The 10130-nt window shown below is 34.7% G+C and overlaps 1 protein-coding gene across 1 annotated transcript in view; it reads right to left on the reverse strand.

The window, feature by feature from the left end:
* The window catches only part of glis1a (GLIS family zinc finger 1a), a 41710-nt gene extending 31580 nt beyond the window's left edge, over positions 1 to 10130 (reverse strand). The window contains exon 1 of the mRNA XM_028021742.1: positions 10004 to 10130. The gene's annotated coding sequence lies outside the window, so the exon portion shown is untranslated. The remainder of the gene's footprint in view (positions 1 to 10003) is intronic.

Raw genomic sequence — 10130 nt, forward strand, 5'->3', positions numbered from 1 at the left:
GATTTCATAGACGGTAGTGAATGATGAACACAAGACGTTGTCCTGGGAGAGCCTGAAATTTAAAGTTTGTTTCCCTTCGCAGCATTAAATTATTAGCGTCATAATGTATCCGTCTGTGCTGCCTGAGTAAACAACTGAAAGTTATGATGTCACATTAAAGATGGCCTCTGTTCTGTCTCTGGCTTCCCCAGCCCTGCAAAACACAACGAATCCGGAAAGAAATACAGATTTTAGGTTTGTCAGTGGTTTTCTACAGTTATGTTTTTGACTTGGAATAAAAAAAATGATAGTGGCAGCCAGACCAGGCACAGCCAAAATAAAAAAAAAAAGAAATATAATTGTATTCATTTATTTATTTATTTTTGTGTAATAGAATTTCTATTAAATTTTTTAAGAAGGGGCCATGGCCTCCACAAGCCCCTCTCTTAGGGGCACCACTGATCAAATACTTTCAGAAACTGTTTAAGGAAATTGACTACTACATGCAGATGGAGGATCAGTTCAGATCCAGTGCCACAAAAAAGTGTTTACATCCTTCTGGATTTTTTATTTTATTTATTTTTTGCTTTTTTTGTTCCATCTAAATGATTTGGCTCATCAAACATTTTAATACACTGGAAAAACACAAAATCTTATCAAGTATTTTTGGTCTAGTTTCTAGACCAATTTTCTCAGCACACTTGAAATAAGACAAAACTAACTTATGAGTAACTTTTCAGCAAGATACAGGAGCTTGTTTTAAGTCAGTAATTTGTTAATATTAATGAAAAAGTTCTAGCTCCATTGGCAGATTATTTCATTTATGATTAGACATTGTTTCCATGTCATAAGTGAAATAGTCTGCCATTGAATCTCAAACCTTTTTTTGTCTATATTAATGAATGATTTAATTAAAACAAGCTCCTCTGTGTTGCTGAAAGATTACTTGTAAGTTTGTCTTGTCTTATTTCAAGTGTTAGAAGATACTTGACCATAAGTATTTAGTAAGATTTGTCTAGGACTGCGCTTTCCAGGTAAACAAAATAGAGTTAAAGTGAACTAACCAGGGCTGATGTGAATGCATCCTTTAACTAGGCCACTCCAAACAACATTTTTAAGGAATTCAGAGTAATTGTTCTGTTGTAAATACCATGTTTTCCTAACCTTAGAATCACAATCTGATGGCTGAATGTTCTCAGGGATTTTCCGAGCTACAGCAGGAATCCCTTTACTGGATCCATTTGCCGGGAATACCCAGAATCCACTGGAGGCACTGCATGTCCCTTCTGACCTGGAAACGTCTTAGAATCCGACCCATCTGAGCCATCCGACCCAATCTCAATGACAAGGACACATGGAGAAATTTCAAGTTGACTGCCAAAGATTACTTCAGGCAGACAACTATAGTTTTCTCTGAATGACCGTGACTCTGACGGGGTCACGTTTCAAATCTGTCCAGGGTAAAGTGAGAGAAAAGAATCAAATAAAGTCATTTAAAATAAGTAATATTGTAAAGGCACTCTTGTTTCAGGGTTTGCAGAAAGTATACAAGTTATACTCACATTCTGACCAACAATTCCTGCTCTGAATCGATGTAAGCACACATATTTATCCAAATTTTGTTTCAGCCCAACCTCTTAAAATATTAATTTTTCTGTGAGGTCCATATTAAACGTATAAGCGCTGTGCACCTCTGCTCTGCTGACTCTGCAAGGTGGTGTCATTAATCTTGACAGATTTTTATAATGTTTTACCTGCTATGTTTATTATCCTTGTATGTTAGTCTTAGGTTGGTCCCAGGAATAATATTTGAGAAGAAATCCCTCAACACCAAGTCTGGTCTTCTCATTACTGTATGTGTCCCAACATAAACTATTGGCAGAAAATAGCGCCGTGCTGCTACTGACCATTACCTCATATCTTTAAAATATTAACTTTAATTTAGTGGTAAACCTCCGGCTTGTTTTGACTTTATTAAATAATCTGCTTAATGTGATATTTTATATCCATGCAGCTCTATAAATAAAACTATTTAATGTGCCAACGTCTAACTCAGGACTTAATGGAAAATTTTTAAAAATTACATCTTCTGTGCTGTTTTGTTCCCCAGATAGTGATGTTTTCACATAAAGAAGCACATTTTTGCACTATGAAACAGAAATCCAAATAGAGGTTAATAAAATTAGAAAGATGGATGACTATTTATGGTTAAAAAATTGATATTTGATTATTTAACGCAACAGAACAGCTATCACAAATGCATAATTTTATTTTTCCAACCTTCCTGTAATCTAGGTCTGGACAACATGGCTGAGAAATGTATCACGATATAAGCATTTCATTTAAGTCGAAATCGATAATTATTTTAGTTTTTTTGTGTTAAATATCTGAAATACAACCACACTGGTGGTGTGACCTTTCCTGTTTTAGTCATAGTTTTCACTCCACGACGTTGTTTTTCATTCTTAAGCAATTATGAGGCACAAACCTTAAACTGCTGCTGCGAAAGTTACTCACCAGGTTGTTGCTAGGTAACTGCAGAGTGAGTGAGTTGCTAGGTAACCAAAGAGTGAGAGAGTCAGTTGGTCCTTTCTAAGGCAGCAGTGAGCGGTTGAGCAGCTAATGCCGTGCTGTTATGGGTTAGAGTTCAGTGAAATTATTGAATATTCTACCAGATGTAATATCTATTGATATTGATCATGTCTCTATCACAATATATATTGTTATTGATTTATTAGCCAGCCCGTCCGTAATCTATAAAATGATTTTTAGCACTGAAGGAGCTGCCTCAGTTTCTGGTTGATGCCATGTGATGATAATCTTCTGTATTCCCCGTATGTCTGGATTAAAAATCTGAGTTGAAAGAAGCATTTTTTTTTTTTTAAAGAAAACCTTCAGGCCTTAGTTTTGTGAATAAAATCTCACAAAACTAAGTTTGTTGATAAACCAAACTTGAACTTTTGAACCAAAAACCTTAATGTTTCTGCTGGGAAGCTGAAGCAGCATTTCATTTTTCAACATCACTGCAAAAACACAAAATCTTACCAAGTATTTTTGGTCTAGTTTCTACTGAAAATATCTTAGTACTTGAAATTAAACAAAACTAACATGCAAGTAACTTCAGCGAGATAAGTAGCTTGTTTTAAGTGAACAAGTGCTATTTCCGCTGACAGATCATTTCATTTATAAAATGGGAAATGACTTGTTATTAGTGAAATAATCTACCAGTTTAACTGGTGTGTTTTTTAAATCAATATTAAGGGAACTGGCTTAGATCTTTTAAAAGATAGAGGTCAAATAAAGATATGGGATGGAAAATAGCCTGAACCAAAATCTGGTTTTTATTTTTATTTAAGTTTGAGGATCTAAAGATGTTTTATATCTACTGTACAATCACTATTATTTGTTGAGAATATTACGGCTTTGGGTGACTTTATGAGCTTAGATGCCCTGAAACAACTGTAGCCTATAATTACTGCTTAAAACAGACGGTGAAGGTAATGCAGGGCGATTTACAGTTTTAGCTATTTAAACTATCATAACTCCAATAGTTATAATTGTTATTCACATGTTATTTATTTGATAAATAACATAATGTTCTATATTTTTTTAGGGCTTAAATAAATAATTGGATTAATTGTGATTAATTGATTTATTGAAATAATTAATCACACAATTCACAATTGTCAGAGTAATCAATAGAATATTCAATTACTAAAATAATCGTTCATTGGAGCCCCAATCTTTTTGATTATCTTTGATTAAACGTAATTGACCCTCAGCAGATGTTTTTTGTTTTTAATCATGCTGACCTACAAAATGCTGCCAGATGTTTGGGTTTATCTAAATTCTAATATCTTTATGTACTGACATATTCGTACTGTCATTTATCTTCCTGACATGAAAAAAATAAGAAATAGGATAAAATCTGTGTCATTAATCTTACAATCTGTTGTTTGGGACAGATTCTGAGCTTTGAAGATTTAAACCAGATTAGGTTTTATTTTTGCTCATTTGTGTACATTTTTCATAAGATTATTTTAATGTTGGCTCTCTTAAGGGTGCTTTCACACCAGCCATGATCAGTCCGCTTTATTTGGACTCTTGTTCGTTTGCATAAAAAGTCTGGTTTGTTTGGGGCAACATGAATGATACTCCAACACTTCAACCAAAACTCTCGGTTTTGGCTGAACTCTCCAAATCGAGAGTTTGAGGTGATCTCTGACGCAGTTCGAATGCATATGTGAACGCTAAGTGGACTAAAGACTGCTCCAAAAACAGGAAGAGAACCATAGCACAAGGCATTCTGGGTAAATACAACCAAATGCTGTAGCCTTTTGTGAAGAAGGATGTTGTGCTCCTGTCTTCTTCAGAGCTTTTTGTGTCGTTTTCTTCACTGGTCCTTGCTGCAGCGCCACCACAGGCGAGGAGGGGAACAGGTTTTTTAACGGGTTTGGATTGTTTGACGCAGTGCAGTGTTAAAGCAAACTGCAGCAACTGAAAATGTAACAAATGTTGCAGGTTTTGTTTTGGCTCCCAATCAAACCGAGCCTACCGGACTATCAGGTATGAAAACATGCTAAACTTGAAACATTTCAATTTACTGCACTTTTCAATCCAAGAATCAGTTTGATCTATTTCCCCTGATCAGCAATCAGTTATTAAATTACCATTTTAAATCTACATTTTAACATTAAAATAAAATACCCAAACGCATCCAAAACCGCTTTTTTTTACTGCATTGCGCAAAAGAAAACAAAAGTTCTGGGACTTTCAGTGATTTACCAAGTAAAAACAATTTATAAAAACCCTGGCTTCCAGCTATAATGCACCCCAGAAACGATGTTGAAACCGTTACCTCTGACACTGGCAGCGGGTTGAATTACCCAGCTGTGTCACCCTTGGGTGTTGCAAAAGACCCGACACCCGTAGCCAGGAATAATATTTCCGCACCAAACCAAAACGAGCTCTGCCTATGGCCAATCGCTGTTAATATCCGTGAAATGTATGTAGGAACTGGGCAGCGAAGGAAAACATGCGACAAACCATTTCAACAGTGTGGTGTGGAAACAGAATAACTCTCATAAAACATCCGTTGAAACCAGGAAGACAAGAAAAATGTGACAAATTCAGACGCCGCGCCAGGGTGTTTTTTAGTCCTGGTCACAAATATTTATATGAGCCAGCAAATCCTTTTTTTTTTTCTCTTCCAGGCAGTAATGAAAACCATATGATCAGAGTTGTTTCTCTGTGGCTTTGAAACCTTAATTAAATGCATTAGGTCATGCTGTGCTACGTAATGTAAACACAAGTAATAAAAGCAGCTTAGTAACAAAGCTGTGACAATAAATTAACTCTATTACAATAAAATCACTATTAGTATTCAGATTGGTGATATATATCCACCAATATGAATACCAATAATTATTTGTTTTTCATTTACATGTTGCTTAAAGTGAAGTTAGGCACAAATATTAATCTTTCTTATTGACATAATGTTTTATTTGCATACATTTTTCTCTGGCATGCCCTCTGCTCTTCTGTTGTCTATTAGGGCCTAAAAGAAGAGGATTAAATTTCCCAAAAAATACCTTTTGAAATTAATCTCAGAAAAACTTACATTTCGGAGTTTCAAAAATCTAAAATTTGCAAGAAAAAAACTCAGACATTTCTAGAATAATCTCAGAAATTTTCCAGAAAACATTTTCCACTTTTGGAAATTTTCTGAGTTGAAATTTCCAATTTTTTTTCCACAACATTCCTGGGAGTAATCTGAATATTCAGATTTGTTTTTTACTGGCAAACTTTCCACTTTTGGAGCCATATTTTTCTAAAACAGGACTCTTTCCTGCTCTTTGATCCCTCCACTATTTTGTTACTGTATCAACTGGCTCTGCTTAAGGATGGGCAGTATCGCCCTCTGGTGGATGGAGGCCAAACTACAACACTGAAAAAAAATGTGTTAACATTGTTAGCTAATCGATTGGAACTCATCTTAATCTAATAAACCATTAATTGACAATTAATCATAAGTCAATTAACAGTTTGCATCTCTGCAAATGACTCCTCAAAATAATTACAGGACCAACAAGCAATTTGACAAATAAATTAGTGTGGCATTAAATGCAAGAAAGTAATAAAAAGAAGAGATTTATTTAATAATTGATCAATTAATTACGTATAAATATATATTTCTTTTATGATTAAGTTTTTAATTTATTTCTGTGTTTTTATGCATATTTTTTTATTTAAACCGATAGTTTTTAGTCACTTTTATCTTTGGAATAGTATATATTGAAATGTTTTTTTTGCACATTTTTCTATGAGCTGCCTTAACAGAATATTATACAGAATATATAATATATTTTGGTGTCTCAGCTCTGTGTTTATCATACTTAGGGGTTTTCTGGTTGTACAAGTGAAAAAGAACTGTTTCTATGATAACTTTGAAGATTACTTGCCAACGCTACGTGTTCGTCCGGGAGGATTGAATGATGCAAGTCGGTGACTCGATGAAATATGTAGGGCTTCCTTAAACAGAAAACTTTCTAAACTAATTTGAATAACTAAATTAACTAATTTAGGCCTATTTTTCTAGTTGATTAGTTGTCCCACAAGTTATTGTCATAAACAATAATACTGTTGTTTTGAGACCATTTACAAGTAATTTAATAGTAATAATGACATAACAAATGCAAGAACACATCCTCAAAGATCAATAAACTTTAAATTCTGATGAACATTTAACACTGGAGCTGGAAGACATTTCAAATATCCAAAATAAATAAACAAAACAACAGAATTTACAAATATAATGAATTATGAAGTCTCTGTAAACAAAACTGTCCTTCAAAGAAAAGGCCTTGTTGGGACAAAAGCACCAGATTTAAGAATTTTACCTCTAAGATAAGAGAGAAAAGAGAAAAACAATAAATCATACAAATGGAAATGATTAAGTTTGTTCTAATTTATCATGCGATAATCGATTTGTTGCTTATTGTGACCGGCTTTTATTGTACTGTTAGGATCAACTGGAATGGCTCTGTGATTGGATTGAAATGTGTGTTTTTGTAAAGACGACCTTTGTTGTAAATTGGCGCAACATAAATAAACTGAACCGAATTGAATAAGATCTGTTGCCTAAACAACAGCTGCTTCAAATATACAAACATTGTGAATAAGACAAATAAAACATGACAATATGCCAACAAAAGCAGCTGAATTCTAGCTTTTGTTAACTGTATAGTGGTAATATACATTTCTGATAGATAGATCTTCTAGTTTATCTCTCATGAAACCATTAAATCAAATCGTATTCTCATTCTTAATAAATAAATGTTAAAATTCCAGATCTATGGTAAAATGTAAGCATTAATGGTGACCCCCTTGGTTCGTTTATGCCTTGATCTGGCTTTATGTGTTTACTCCTGTTTCGTATTCTCACTGCAAACAGGAATAAACATATTAATTTGCAGATATAATGGTCAGAAAATACTCTATTCCATCTGGTTTTGTTGATTTGTACTCGGTGCAGAGGAACCAAAACAAAGATAATCCTAACAGACGGAAATAATTTTTTAGAAGATTTTCCTCGCAGAAAGGATAAACCGCTCCAGGGTTCTCAACAGGCACCGCTCAGCTCTGCTTCTGCTTTTTTTTCCATGGTGTGAGCTGAGTGCCTCCACCTCAGGAGACGTTTCCTGCAGCTGTATGGAGCATGCAGTAATGCAGGACCCCTCCTCCACCTGTTGCTGAGCAAAGCATTTATAACCAGATTTGATATTTTGCACCATAACTGTAGTTATTTGACAACTGCGGCTCTGTTTGTTTGTTTTTTGCTTTTATTTTGTTCAAATCCATTTAAATAAATGTTACAAATAACATTATTCCAACGATGGTTATTTAAAATATAAAATTAAAATAAAAACACTGACCGTCCGCTTCATGAGACTGTCTTCAGTCAGAGACTTCTTTAAATATACTGTAACACAGACTGCTACAGGAGGTCTTTCCTGCCCATAGTCATCCCCATCTACAACAACTCTTTAATTAAATGACTTAAGTTACAATAACATTTAATTTCACTTTAGGATCAATAAAGTATTTTTAATTGAAAGTTATTTTTAATGTTTTATGTGCATACTGTTTATGTCATCAAATATTTAATTATTTATGTGTTTGTCACAACTACTGATACGTAAATTTAAATATTAATTAAAGGCAGAGAGGTGGCCAAAAACTGTACTCAAGTAAGAGTAGCTATATCTCAACTTATTTTTAGTCAGCTAAGAGTAAAAAGTGTTTGTAAAACATGAAATATTTAAATATATACTATAATATAGCATTGAAAATATAAAGTTATGTGAAAATTGTGATCTTTTTAAGGACCTTATATGAATAAGAATTCATATAAATAACATAATTACAAAATAACAAAATCAGGCAATAGAAAAATAATTCCAAATCAATTTCCTTCAATTTAAAGTGTAGAAAAACTACAGATTTGTGTCTGTGTCCGGTGAATTTTTAGTTACAAAAAAACAAGCTGTGAAGTTACTCACAGTGTGTCGAGTATCCAGAAATTTTAAACAAGTTAAAGCAAAAAGTAGTAAAAAATACTCCTAAAAGCAATTTTTCCCCTCAAGAAAATTGCTCAAGTAAATGCAACTTGTGGAAATGTGACTAGTTACTACGCAGAGCTGGAGTAATTTAATTACTTCCCATTTACAATTTAGATTTAGCTGTACAAAAATATTACAAAAAAAGTTAAACTGTACAAAAAAAATCTACATAATACACACATTTTTCCAGACTGAATTAACTGAGGTCTATAATATATAATTTCAATACCTGATGCTATCATTTGCTTTTCCTTGACAGGTTGGTTATGTTTGCAGCACTCGGGTTGCCATGTCGCAACCCAAAGACACACTTAGCTGCTTACATTTGTAAAGCTTTGCATTAGAAAAACAATCCACTTCATCTGAAAAGCTTTTGTTATTCTTTTTTCCTGGCATGAAGCTGAAGTGAACATGCAGAAGATCTGCCAATCCAAACAAATATTTCAGGTCGACACAAATCTTGGCTCGCTGCTGTTTCCCACTCCAGCTGTGCACTTGACCAAACAATTTGAGCATCTGGAGAAATAATTGGCCAGTCGCTGGTATTGATCAACAACTCAATCAACCTCTCAAAGGCATAATAGCTATATAGGGCTTTGAAAAACACTGTAAATTTAGTTTATTACTGTTTTTATTGCCACATATTTAAGATAATATGAAGTAGATAATAAAATCAAATGTGATTCAACCCTGGCTGCACACACCTCTGTGGCACAGCATTGCAATCATAAACCATAATCCCTCTGCAAAAGCTCCATGCCAGTGATATCATGAGACTAATGAATAAAACAATCCTCCTCATCTGTTGGACCCTCAGTAAGCCAGATTTCCACCCCCTGCGCAGCACTTCTCATTCCAGCTACATTACATAAATCAGTGAGATGCAGAGGAGTGGAAAGGAAGAGTCCCATAAGTAATAAGAAGAGGGGGGGGAAATATCAGACCAAATCATTTGGGGATGATCTCACCACAGTGTAGCCTACAGCACCCACTCTATTAATTTCACAAAACTTTGTTGCACAATCAAAACAAGATCTTGTGTAATTCATCATATGGAAGTAAAGTCAGACCTGAAAAGTCATTTTCCAAACCCCACTGTGGAAGTATTTTCTTCCATCCCGGGAAGATTTCTCTTTTTCCCTCATTAATCATAAAACAGACACTTTTCTGGACTTAATTCAGCTAAACGTTGCTTCATCTCTCACCTGGAGCCTATTTATAGAAACAGATGCATCCTGTTATAGTGTCACACAGAGACTGAGTCACTTTAACGCCATAAAAGTATTATTCTAACATAGCAGTGGATATAAAGTGTAAACACTGCGTGGGAAAGTCTCCCGCTGCATTATAACGCCGGTCCGGAGGCAGAAACAACAGGAAAGCTTTAAAAGGTCTCCTCTTACCGTATCACGTCCAGGCATTCAGCGGTAGTAGAGGTCTCGTCCTCGCGCTGGCTGCACGCGGACTGTAGTTCCTACTGTCACTGCAGCTCGCGCTCACAGCTCGCGTGCTGCATCAGCTTTGTGGCGC

Source organism: Xiphophorus couchianus, chromosome 6, assembly GCF_001444195.1.
Source record: "Xiphophorus couchianus chromosome 6, X_couchianus-1.0, whole genome shotgun sequence".
NCBI lineage: Eukaryota > Metazoa > Chordata > Actinopteri > Cyprinodontiformes > Poeciliidae > Xiphophorus > Xiphophorus couchianus.